Source organism: Neovison vison, chromosome 5 (genome assembly GCF_020171115.1).
Source record: "Neovison vison isolate M4711 chromosome 5, ASM_NN_V1, whole genome shotgun sequence".
Classification (NCBI taxonomy): Eukaryota; Metazoa; Chordata; class Mammalia; order Carnivora; family Mustelidae; genus Neogale; species Neogale vison.
In genome coordinates, this window is record NC_058095.1 from 97893467 (window position 1) to 97906852 (window position 13386).

Here is a 13386-nt window from a genome sequence, read left to right on the forward strand (position 1 = left end):
ACAGTTGCAAAAGATAAACGATGGAGAATTCCTAAAAAAATGTTTAACTGTGCTGAACAAGGATATTGTTGGGTAATTTTTTTATATTACTGGTATGGGCTATGAGAATAGAATCAGTAACTAAAAATCAACTATGTGGCAGAGTGGGAAGAGAATATGCATATGATAAGCATGGGATTTCCTAGGAAAGGGTATGAGAAGGAACTAAATCTTTTATTGCCTTAGCTATAAACTTGATCCTAATCCCATTCTTTCTCAGCTAGTACTTACCATGCCTGCCTCACTGATCATGCTCAACATACTCAGAATTCAGTAACTTTTTATTAATTATTTTAATTAACATATAATGTATTATTCACCCCAGGGGTACAGGTCTGTGAATCATCAGGTTTATACACTTCACAGCACTCACCATAGCACGTACCCTCCCCAGTGTCCATAACCCCACCACCTTCTCCCTATCCCCTTCCCCCCTGCAACCCTAAATTTGTTTTGTGAGATTAAGAGTCTCTTATGGTTTGTCTCCCTCCCAATCCCATTTTCAGTACATTTTTTAAATATTAAAATCAAATGGGCAATTTGAATACAAGTTAGTGATTGAACTCAAACATGAATGCAGTAGCTTAAAGTATATCTTTTGATCAATATGGATTGTCCTCAAAAATCAGGTTTTTTTGGTTAAATAACTTTATGACACTGGATTACTCTAAAAAAAATTGCCCTTTCCACCTCCCGGTGATGTTTCAGAGGTGTTAGCAGGTTCACATGCACAGTGACTCTTCCAGGGGCAATAGAGTAGACAGCATTTCCTGAATGTCTTCTATTACTATCCCCAGTTTTTAAAGAGTTCACTAGGGAGCATGATCTATAAAATGTTGGTTTCTGATGAGTTTTTCAAAAAATAAATAAGTTATAACATTTCTCAAACAGAAAAAATGACAAAGTTTAGTAAGAATCTGCTATTTCTCCTCCTTTCATTGATCTGTTTGTTTTCCCTTCAACTCATTGGACATGTGCCAACTTCTCTTCCAATTTCTGCCACTGAGAGGAAAAAAAAGCCCTCTACCCTGCCTCGTTATTGAAAGACATTCAGAGGAGAAAAAAGGAAAGTGAATTGATATTTGCGCTCCTTGAGCTGGGATTAATTAAAAAATACATCAAGAACATCAAAACATTAAAAATCAGAACATTGGATTGGAAATTAGTGGTTGGATTTCTAGGAAGAGTGAGCTAACGGCCCAAGTATTCGTTCAATCTCAGAAATAGTACATGGTAGTGATTTCTGGGCTCAACTGGTTTAAGACATTGCCTGACAGCATCTTGTGAATACAGATGAACACAGCAAATTATGCACCGTCTCAGGACTGCTGAAGCCAAAACTAATAAATTTTCCTAAACTCTGCTGAACCAGCATATTAGAAACACACTCCACAGAAAATATTCTAACTTAGAAATAAAATATATCACACCACAAATTATTTAAGATGCCCAAATCTTAAATGAATGATTGTATAAAGTTAAGGGATTTTGTTTCTTAGAAGAGCTTCTACATCAAGAACATATAAAAGAAGAGTGTGGACAGAGAGTTAGTTGGCATCCTAGAAGACTCTTCCACTCCTAGCTCTATGACCTTGGGCAAAGCAGCACTAGGTGGCTATTGACTCTGTGTCCTTGCTTATAAAACTGGAAAATAACTCCTACTTAACCAACCATGGATAAGTCCCAACAATCAATCAGAAAATTTGTAACATGAAAATAAATGATAAAGGTTCATATGCATGTAGTTAACTATCAGAATGTAAGCTTTTGCTCCCTTTTTTATCCTCTCTGTATATGTGTGTTTATGTATGTGTAGATCTATGTAGGTCTATCACCTATCTGTACCTGTGTTTCTGTGTATCTATATATCTATGTATGTATGTATCTTCTCTTTCTCCCTCCCTTCTGCGCATCTTTATTCCTTCCTTCCTGTCTTTTCCTCCTTCCCTCCCTCTCTCCTGCTTTCTTCCTCCCTCCCTCCTATCCATTCTTCCTTTCCCCTCCCTTCCTTCCTTCCTTCCCCTCCCTCCCTCCCTTTCTATAAAGGAGCTCTTTATTGTTATACTTTTATATAAAAATAAATATATCAGTAACTCTTTTCTGGTTTTGGAAGATGACTATAAATGTTTAGGTCATTTCATTTTTCCTTTTAATATTATGTAGCTTCCCAAGATTTTATTTAAAAAATTATGGTGAAAAACTAAAGGGAATAATTTATATGCATTAACTTTCTCCCAGAGCCCCATTGGATGTTCAAGCCTACATTTCTTTTCTTCTTTATGTCATGCCAGAGAAGAGAAAAGCATAATTAGATTTGTTAGGGCTTATATTTTATACTGTCACCTAATTTTATAGTAGAACAGGTACAGTTGTGGCAATGGAAGACAAAACATGGAAAGAAGTCACTGAAGCTGCAGAGCAGCATGGTGGCTGTGCATTCGGTTGTGTGCGGTTCTGCTTGCAAGGACTGCATATACCACCAATGTGTACAGGATATGAAATAATCAGGAAGAACGAAGCCCACTTCTGATGCTCTGTGGGAACAATAGTCAAATGCATAAATGGGAGGCTGGGAAGATCTGAGCTAGCTTGTTGAAGCGTGTCACGCTGCGGCTGTTTGACTTCAGCACAAGGGGCTCAAGCTCTCTACATTTATCAGGTGGCGTCTATAAGTTGATTGTGAAGGTCTCCTGCAAAGAAAGAAGGGCTTGTCTCAAAATCTGTCAGACCCTCCATGATTACCACCATTCCAGGCTGACTGAGTAGTGGCCGACCTGCCTCTCTTCCTTCTACAGGGATTTCCTGAACATTTGCTATTGTTCCACACACTGTTGCAGGTATTAAGAGATGTAATTGTGAACTGGGTAGATGCTGTCCCATATGCATAGACCTTATATTCTACAACAAGTTGTTATAAATGTTAAGAAGGAAACTAATAGGGGTAGAGAGAACAACTAGAAAGGGGTGGTTCCTTGGATAGGTTGATGATGGTGGGTCTTTCTGAGGAGGCGAGACTGAAATTAAGGCAGAAACATAGGTCTTAGATTAAGACCTAAACCTGAATCTTAGATTAAATATCAGGGCATGAAGAGGTTTTTGCTAGAAGAGGGTGATGGTAGTGATAGATGAACATTGCGAGTAAAAGAAATACATGTGCAAAGGCCCTGAGGTGGGAAAGAGTGGACTTTTTGAAGTAGGAAAAGCAAGGAGAAAGAGATTTCTGGAAATTATTGCACCTAATTCCTGCTATCATGATAAAGTAGAGCTTTTAGAACTATTATGGATGTGTTTTAATATTTTTACAACTAGCCTGGTTGTACAGAGCAAACTGGATGGGTATTGGTCTTGAAAATTGATGTTTCCTTGAACATGCTTTGGAAACATACTCTGTGTAATAGCATAGAAACAATAGCAGTAACAAACACCACAACAACACAACAACAAACAAGCCATTTTTGAGAAACAAGAAATGATTTTGTTTGCTACAGAGAGGACTGTAGGTAGATGTCTGGTTTCAGATAAAGCTTGATGTGCACTCTGAGCAGATAGAGGAAAGCTCTGAATCTATTGTTTTATTGTTTTTTTCTACCATGTATTCAGTTTATTTTTGTTGTTTTTATTTTTAATTTTTTTTTATTTTTTCCAGCTTTATGAGATATTATTGACATGCAACATATGTAAATTTGGAGTATACGATGTGATGGTTTGATACATGCAGATATTACAAAATGATTACCACAGTAGGAATAGTTAACACTTCCCTCTCCTCACATGATTACCTTTGTGTGTGTATGTGGTGGTAACATTTAAGATCTACTCTTTTAACAACTTTCAGTCATATAATTGTTAATCATTGTCCCCACACTGTACATTGGTTCCCTATAACTTATTTATCTTATAGCTTGGTGTTTGTACCCTTTGACCAACATTCTCCTTGTTACCTACTCCCTTCCCAGCTCCTGACAGCCATCATGCTACTCCATTCCTCTGGGTTCAGCTTTTCAAGAGTCGACATATAACTGTGAACATAGAGTTTTTGTTTTTCTTCTGACATATTTTACTTAGGATAATGCCTTCAAAGTCCATCCATGTTGTCACAAAAGACAAGTTTTCCTTCTTTCCCATGGCTAAATAATATCCCATTATGTATATGTAGTACATAATATATATCATACTCATATATATTTCATATTTTCTTTATCCATTCATCTGTTGATGGATGCTTAGGTTGTTTTCATAACTTGGGTATTGTGAATAATGCTGCAATAAGCATGGGGGGCAGACCTGAATAAATGTGTTTTTGAGTCACTGAATGTTGACACCAGCATCTTAACTTTGCTTGTAGAGTTGGATGCTGAGAGCTGCCTCTGCATCCTGGTTTCCCTGGCCTTTCATCTGGCACGTTCTACCACCTCTCCATGATCTGGGACCTGCCTGATGCTACAGAGGGCTTCCAGGACCTTTCTAGCATGCATTCTGATTAGCGTTTATTCATTATTGGTTATTAAATACTTTGAATATTATTTCTGTTAGTTCCATAAAACTATTACAGAAAAAAAAAAATCTGTGTTCAAGTAGGTTGGAGAGAAATATAAGTGTCACTGTCTCCAAACACGCTTGGAACCCTAGATCCCCTCATGCAGTGTCTTATGAGCCCAGAGATCCACAGAGTAACCTGGAAAAATTCCTGATCTTCCTCTTCCCTTCTTAAGTTCCTCCCCTCTCTATGCCATCTCCACCTGCTGCTCTAGCTCTATTTCTAAAATGCAGATGTGACTAGGTTATTGTCTTGCTTACACACTTGATAATTTCTCATGTCTGCAGAACACAGGCCAAACCCCATCTCAGAGCCTTCAAGATTCTTTGCAAACTGTCATCTACCACCTGTTAACACTGTCATTCTCAATCCCACCGCGAGGCCTGTGTGCACCCAGACATGCAGGATGACTTTGAACTTGGTGAAGACTTCATGGTTTCTCTCTAGTCCCTCATCATCCACCCCTGTTCCTGCAAAGCCCAGTGTGAACTGCGTTCTTCTTATAAAGTCATTATCAGTTTCTTTACTCCAAATGAGTCTCTCTCTCCTCCTCTCAGCTCTCATAGCAATTTGTTCACATGGAGCGCATTTATCCTAGGCCCAATTATATGATTGTTAGCCACGTCTATTCCCTTCTCCTCTACAGTGACCTCTTCAAAAGCTGAGAGCATATAGTGCTCGTTTCCTAATGGCCTACTGTGCCCCACTCCTGGCTCCCTCGTGTCTGACTTCATACCGTTCACCCAAGTTTTCTGTTGTTTCATCAACCTGGGCTAACCAGGAAAACAAGTGACAGTGTTCTTTTCATTTTTCTTTACTATTTGTTTTTTGTTTTGTTTTGTTTTTAGAGAGAGAGTGTGCCCAAGTGGGGGGTGGGGCAGGGCAGAAGAGAGAGAATCTCAAGCAGGCTCCATGCCAGATGAAGAGCCTGATGTGGGGCTGGATCTCATGACCCTGAGATCATGACCCGAGCTGAAATGGAGAGTCAGACACTTAACTGACTGAGCCATGACAAGAACACATGACAAGAGAGCCCAGCCGCCCCATGACAAGAACACTCAGTTAAAAGATCTGCTGTTCAGGGCAGCCAGTGGCCCTGGATAACCATGTGGCCTGGGCAGGTTGCATGAGATCAGAGGCTCTATTTCTTTGAAGGATAAATGAAGAGTACAGCCCAAGTGCAGCTTCTCTACAATTTTTTGGTCTAATCTTTTATATATAAAAATCCAATGGGATTTTAAACATTTGTACTATCAGGCCCATCTGATGTGCTCAGGAAATATTAATCTGTTTTTCTACTGCCAGTGCATTCCACACCTACAAGATCTAGGTGTCCTTAGTTTTAGTTTTGGTTTACGCTTTTGGCAACTGGTCTATCCAGTATCAAAGATGATCTAGGAAGCCCTTGCTAAAAACCATCAGAATTACACTGGAGAAGCCAGTACATGGAGCAGGACTGAGAGCTAGAAAATCCTACTGGCTGATTCAAACATCCTTCCTCCTCACTTAGAGCCTCTCAACAGTCTGGCCATCTGCATTCAAGCCCCACAGAGAGGCCCAGCAGGACCTTAACATGCAAATATGACCATTACTGCCCTGCCTTAAATATGCCAATGATCAATAATGCTTTTAGGACCAAGTTTTTAAATGACTGGATGCACACTGATGTGTGATTTAACCCACGCCTCTCTCTTCTGGCTATATCACTATTCACTTCTTGTTGCAGTCCACAAATCACTAGCCATCCCTCTAAAATATAGGATACCCAGTTAAATTTTAATTTCAGATAAATAACAATGTTTTAATATAAGTATGTTTGAAATATTGAATGGGATGTATTTATACAAAAGTTTTCTTATTTTCTTTTTACCTAAAGTTCAAATTTAACTGGGCATCCTGTATTTGCTAAAATCTGGCCATCTTGTCCATCATAACAGGTGGTCTCAAGGACCTCTGTCTTTTTCCTGCTGTCGTGTCTTCCATCAACAGCTTCTTCTCCCATCTCTTCCTACTTCACAACCATGCATCATTTAGGACTCTTTTCATTTCTTCTGAAAAGATCCATTACCTCTCATTTTGATTTAGATGGTTTTTTTTCTGTAGTACCCTGGGCTTATGTCTAATAAACTACTTATAAACATCTCTTCTACTTATTTATTTGTCTATTTATCTGACTCACTAAGCTAGACATTTCTTGAGGATAGGATCCGTGGTTGCTATTTATGTTTAGAAACTAACACAATGCCTGGCATTTGATAGCTCTTTAATAATGCTTGTTTGTTGAGTCAAATGGTGTCATTTTACTAGCTTTTGAAAGCACATAGAGAAAAACACATGGGCAGAAGCCTAGGTTTCTCAGTTAAAGAAGATACGAGATATCAAAATGGATAACTAATTTCCAGATGGTCACATTCATGGGGCATTTTATGGGAATGCAGTAAGGATGCAGACTGTAGATACAAGAAGAGGGACGTTCCAGGAAGGCACAGTTCGAAACATCATGGCCGGCCATCAGATATCTAAAACATAGAGATGAGACCAGAAACAAGACATAGTGTCTTGCAAGCCTTTTATCCTTAGTGTCCCCATGGAAGAATAAGTCAGTTTAATGAGAATTTGACAGTGAAGAAAAGATGGATTACTAGCTGACAGTTAAATGAAGGCTAGCCCATGAAACCTTTTCCTTTGTAAGAATTTTAGCAGGAGGGGTGCCTGGGTGGCTCAGTGGGTTAAGCCGCTGCCTTCGGCTCAGGTCATGATCTCAGGGTCCTGGGATTGAGTCCCGCATTGGGCTCTCTTCTCAGCGGGGAGCCTGCTTCCCTCTCTCTCTCTCTCTCTGCCTGCCTCTCTACCTACTTGTGATTTCTCTCTGTCAAATAAATAAATAAAATCTTTAAAAAAAAAAAAAGAATTTTAGCAGGAGACAGGCCTCTGGTTGGCTCAGCCGGTAGAGCATGTGACTCTCAATCTCAAGGTTGTGAGTTCAAACTCCATGGGGCATGGAGTCAACATTTGTTTGTTTGTTTGTAAGATCTTATTTATTTACTTATTTATTTATTTGAGAGAGAGTGAGAGTGAGAGCACAAGCAAGGGGAGGAGCAGAGAGAGAGAGAGAGAAGCAGATGCGGGCTTGATCCCAGAATCCTGAGATCATAACCCAAGCAGAAAGCAGACCCTTAACTAACTGAGCTACCCAGGCACCCATGGTGTCTACTTAAAAAAAAAAAAAAAAAAAAAAAAAAAGGAAAGAAAAAGAAGAAGAATTTTGGCAGGAGAGACTGAATGGGACCATCTGGTCACATCTGTCTTGACAAAACTATTCTCGTAAGCAAGGGGCCACAGAACAGTCATGAATGGTGGCTTTGAGAGCCATGGCAAGCCCTTCTGCTGGGTGTGCAAGGGGAGCAGGAGTGGGAGTAGCAAGTGCTTGCAAAGGCAGATAGCAACTTTCCTCTTTTCTTTGTGAATTAATTAGAGCTGGGAGGACAGTTACGCAAGGGGAGACTTGATGGATCTGCTAAAGAAAGGAAAAGAGAAACACAGGCTGTCAAAATTTGGCAACATCTTATGATCCCAGCTCATCCTTGGTTTAACTCATTTCTTAAGCAGAAGATTTTCCCTATTTTTCTGTTCTTTTCTCTTCCTTTTCATCTCATCAACGTACTTCTATGCTTCAGCCCCACTCCCCAAGTGAATGGTTTTTGACTTAGTAGATCTTTAATAATATATAAGCTACTGTCTTACACTTTCAGAATAAATATTAAAGGCCTGAAGAATACTCATAGTTCTCACAATGCTCATCTTCTAGGAATTAACCTAAGGAAGTAATTAGAGGCTAAAGATTTCTGTTCAATGGTGCTCATAATATTGTTGTAATAAATAATTCTGAGATATTCATGTGGTGAAATAGTATGCATTCATGAAAATAGTGTTTTCTAGGAATAACTAATAGCAAAGGGGATGCTTGTGATTGGGAATGCTATCATGAAAGCCAAAAGAAAAGACCCTGTGTTGCAAGCAGTATGATGTATATATTAGTTATAACATACATGTGTGCATATATGTATACATATAAAATATATAGTGTAACAGATATGTTACACTATTAGAGTGTATGAGAAACAATAGAACATTGAAGTTAGAAGCATTAGGCTTGGGGGCGCCTGGGTGGCTGGGTGGGTTAAAGCCTCTGCCTTCAGCTCAGGTCATGATCTCAGGATCCTGTGATCAAGCCCCGCATTGTGCTCTCTGCTCAGCAGGGAGCCTGCTTCCTCCTCTCTCCCTCTCTGCCTGCCTCTCCACCTACTTGTGATCTCTGTCTGTCAAGTAAATAAATAAAATCTTAAAAAAAAAAAAAAAAGAAGCAGCATTAGGCTTGGAATCAGAATGACTTAGACTTACTGCTTTTTAGGTGAGATCCCGGGAATTCACTGAACCTCAAGATGTCATTGTAAAATGAGGATAATAGTACCTGTCTTACAGAGTTATTTTGTGTATTTATATGAGGAAAGCATCTGTCGAATGCCTACTGTCCTACCGCGTAGTAGGAATTCAGAAAGTGGTGTTTGCATATAAACATATAAAAATCCAAGAGATTACCACCAAAATATGTATACCAAAATATTAACACGAGTTGTCACTAGGTAGTGGTATTATAGGTTTTTCAATTTATTTTCCATGCTTTTTCATTTTTAGAGTTAGCTATAGTGAATATGTATTATTTTTATAATAGAATTAAACTATTATATTAAATAAATTGACATAAAGCTTGTAACAGCTATGACGTTTCTTCAGCAACAAAGAATGCTTTGTTTCAGCCTTTCTTTTCTTTTATCATTAGAGGCATGATAAAAAGATCTAGGGATATTGTCAAAAATATGCCAAGATCAAATAGGGAACTCTGTGTGACTCAATACTTCCTGGCAGAAAATGAAGGCTCAGTATCCTCAGTACTTAAACAAAATCTTAACTCACTAAGCCAGTTTGCAGGCATTATGTTTATGTTATACTTGTAAAGTTCAATTACTATTACCCGAACAGTGAGATGGTATGGTTTCCAAAAATCATGCTTTGCAGCAAGGACACCAAATTAATTATGCTTGATGAAGCACTATGTTAGTGGGAGCAGTACTTAGTAACAAAGGACAGGATAAGCTTTCACTAGTCGCCTGCCTGATTAAAAACCTTGAAAAGCTTTATAGAGCAGGCTGCATTTATTTAGGGACATTATTAGTTTGCTTGCCGATATTTCCTCCATCCTCTGTAGCTATCATGGACTACTGGGCTTGACTGACTTGTATCTGTTCTTTTGCTTTCATTTCTCTCTGAGGAATGACAGTTAATAATGAGAAAAGGAGTGTGTTATCACAAACAACACTGAGATTGAGAAGGGATTTCACAGCAGCTGCGGCAGCTTAAACCTTCCCAGACAGGAATACCCACCAAACAAAGGCAGTTTTGTTTGTCCAACGCGACAAAGGTTATTACTACCTTGTTTGTAACAAAGTGTGTTAGCGTCTGGTGTGATCAAATGATGGAGCTTTTCAGTCTAGAAATAAATATTTTTACAGTGTTATGTGATTTCTGTTATCAGTTAGGGAAGTAGTAAAAAACTCTAAAGCATTTTCTGACATACGCCTTCCTGCAAGCTCTGACAAAGCCTTCTTTCTGTCCTCAGCTCTCAGTCATCATGCTGGTCTTAACATCATTAAATGATGAAATCACTGCAGTATCTTTGGAGCTGTTTGCTACGATACTGGCCTCTCCATATTCAAGTGGTTCTTCTGAGCCTTGACTATGTTATATGTTCATTAGTTTAGATACAGTTTATAATTTAGATAATGTGATAATTCAGGAAACATTAACAAGTGGAAGGTGTATTAGAAAGGAGGTGTGTCATGATTGTTTTCAGAGAAGGAGATGATTGTATGCCTGGAGAATTCAGGAGAATTAGAAAAGATACAATATAAACATCCCAAAACCTAAAACATTTTTTAGGAATAATCAATAATAAATTATAATGAAAAGAGATGATTTGCAATAGTGGCTCTTCAATGAGCCAGACAGATGTGGATTCCTTTCAGGTGGAGGAATGACACGTTCCCTAAACTTGCTCCTCACTTTGAGCCCTGGACTCCTAAACATTTTGCTTTCTGTTCCAAATTTCACAAGGTAGATTGTGAAAAAGTTCTCACCAGTTTTTGGCTATGGAAATCATAGTGGATCAAATCCATGGGGGAATAAACACCGTAACATCTTCCCCATTCTCGGGACGCCTGGGTGGCTCAGTTGGTTGGACGACTGCCTTCGGCTCAGGGTGTGATCCTGGAGTCCGGGGATCGAGTCCCGCATCAGGCTCCCAGCTCCATGGGGAGTCTGCTTCGCTCTCTGACCTTCTCCTCGCTCATGCTCTCTCTCACTGTCTCTCTCTCTCAAATAAATAAATAAAATCTTTAAAAAAAAAAAAAATCTTCCCCATTCTCATCTCCTCCTAAGACAAAACACATTTCCTCAGATATTAACTAGGGTGTTTGTCTCCAGCATAGACAATCTTTTACAGTCTCACCCTAAAGTAGTTTTAGCTGCTTCAACCACATCACCATTTGGAAAGTATGATGTTTTGGTTAGGAGGATTACAGTGGGTTGAATGGCGCCCCCTCCCCCCAAAAGATATGTTCATGTTTGTTTGTTTGTTAGATTTTATTTATTTATTTGATAGAGATTACAAGTAGTCAGAGAGGCAGGCAGGGAGAGAGGAAGAAGCAGGCTCCCTGCTGAGCAGAGAGCCCGATGTGGGGCTCTATCCCAGGACCCTGAGACCATGGCCTGAGCTGAAGGCAGAGGCTTAACCCACTGACCCACCCAGGCGTCCCATGTTCATGTTCTATTCTCAAGAAACTGAATGTGACCTTATTTGGACAAAGGACAACTGTAGATGTGGTAAGTTAAGGATCTTGAGACAAGATCATCCTGGCTTATACCAGTGCACCCTAAATCCAAGGACATGTATCCTTGTAAAGGACACACAGAAGAGAGACAGAGGAGACACAGTGGCCACTGGAGAAGAAAGAGCTAGGATTGAAGCGATCACAAGCCTAAGAATGCCACCAGAAACTGGAAGAGACAAGGAACAAAATCTCTTCTAGAGCTTCTGGAGAGTGTATGGCCATACTGATACCTTGATTTTGGACCTCTGGTCTCTAGAATTGTGAAAGAGTAAGTTCTGTTCCTTCAAGATAGCCCATTTATGGCCAGTTGTCACAGCGGCCCCAGGAAACTGAAACAAGCGGTTCTAAATTTAACCGACCAGGTTTCTAGCCTCAGATCTGCTATGATGCTGAGAAAGTTGATAAACTTCTTTACAGTTCTCATCTATAAAATGGGTGTAATAATAATAGTATATCCCTCATCAGGTTATTGTGAGAAATCAATAAGCTATCTTTACATTATTATCATTGCATCTACATAATGAAAAGGCCAGTGAAGGGGGATTGCCTTGTTCAGAGATAAATTGAGGCATATTAAAAATTTTAAGAGTTGATGTGAGGAAAAATCAAATTCAATTGGGCAGTGCCAAACTGGAAATGGTTAGGAGTGCTCCACTGACAGGAGCTGGGGGTGAGACTTACATAGAGAAGGTACAGAAGCAAAGAAGAAATTACTTGGTTGGCTACAGCATAAAGCCTAGTTAGCTGTTAGTAATTAGTGTCCTTAGCATTTTGGTTGCATAACCTTGAGGCACTTACAGGTTTAGGTTTCAGTTTGCTTACATAGGCCACCACAGCATTAGAGATACCTCAGTCTAATGGCCTCTTTGCTCCATTAATTTAACAGCTCGAACAAGGAAAGAGTGATCTCTAAAGATGTATTGGAGTCACCACCTCTTAACAGATAGAAGCTACTTTTAGCATTTAAATGTCAGCTTTGCTTCAGCTTCTACCCAACCCATTTTCAAATATCCTAAAGTCTGTGTTTTACCCGAGTAGCCTGGACAGGGCTTTGCAGATGCTCCTCCTGGCCTACTGCCTCAGTTTCACACACTGAATGGACTGACCTGGTTTTCATCACGACTTCTTATAATCTAGATGCTATTTAATGGCACCAAAGAGTCACTTGTCTTGATCTCATTTTCTTCATTCATTCACAGCTTGCTCCTAAACTATAAATCACTTTGAAATGTCTTACATATCTTTTGTATCCTCTGGAATCTTGCATATAGTGGGTCTATGGTAAACAATGAATAGAGTCATGAATGACTCTCCTGGGCACACAAGGGGGATTGAAGAAGCTGTAAAACACTCTCAGAGACCTCCAGGAATGGCCTGTCATTGAGCTAACTTCTCTCTTATGTTGTAGCATGTGAAAGTTTGCATAAACTTTCCACTTAGCTCATGATGTGCTGATGTCTGCTCTTTCTATAGTTCAAGCTTCAGAACCCAGTCTGAACATCATTTTCTGAGAAAATCCTTCCCTGAAGGGTTAGGTCCATCATATCCACAAAACCCTCTACTTCTTCAAAACATGCATCTCACCTGTAATGATCAATTTAACTTCTATCTTTCTTAGAAGATGTTAAGGTCCATGAATCAGGACCAGGTAGGTTTATTCCCACCTGTATACCTTCATCGAGCTCATCTCCTGGTACTTATTTGTCATGTATTTAGTAAATAATTCTGATTACTTATGCCACCATGTAATAAAAATAATATCACCACCTTTTCTTCTTTAGCTTCGGTCTGCATTTTTTCACAAATCTTTTTTTCTATGCAAGTTGGTTTGTAAGGGAGTAAAACAGCTGACATGTATATTAT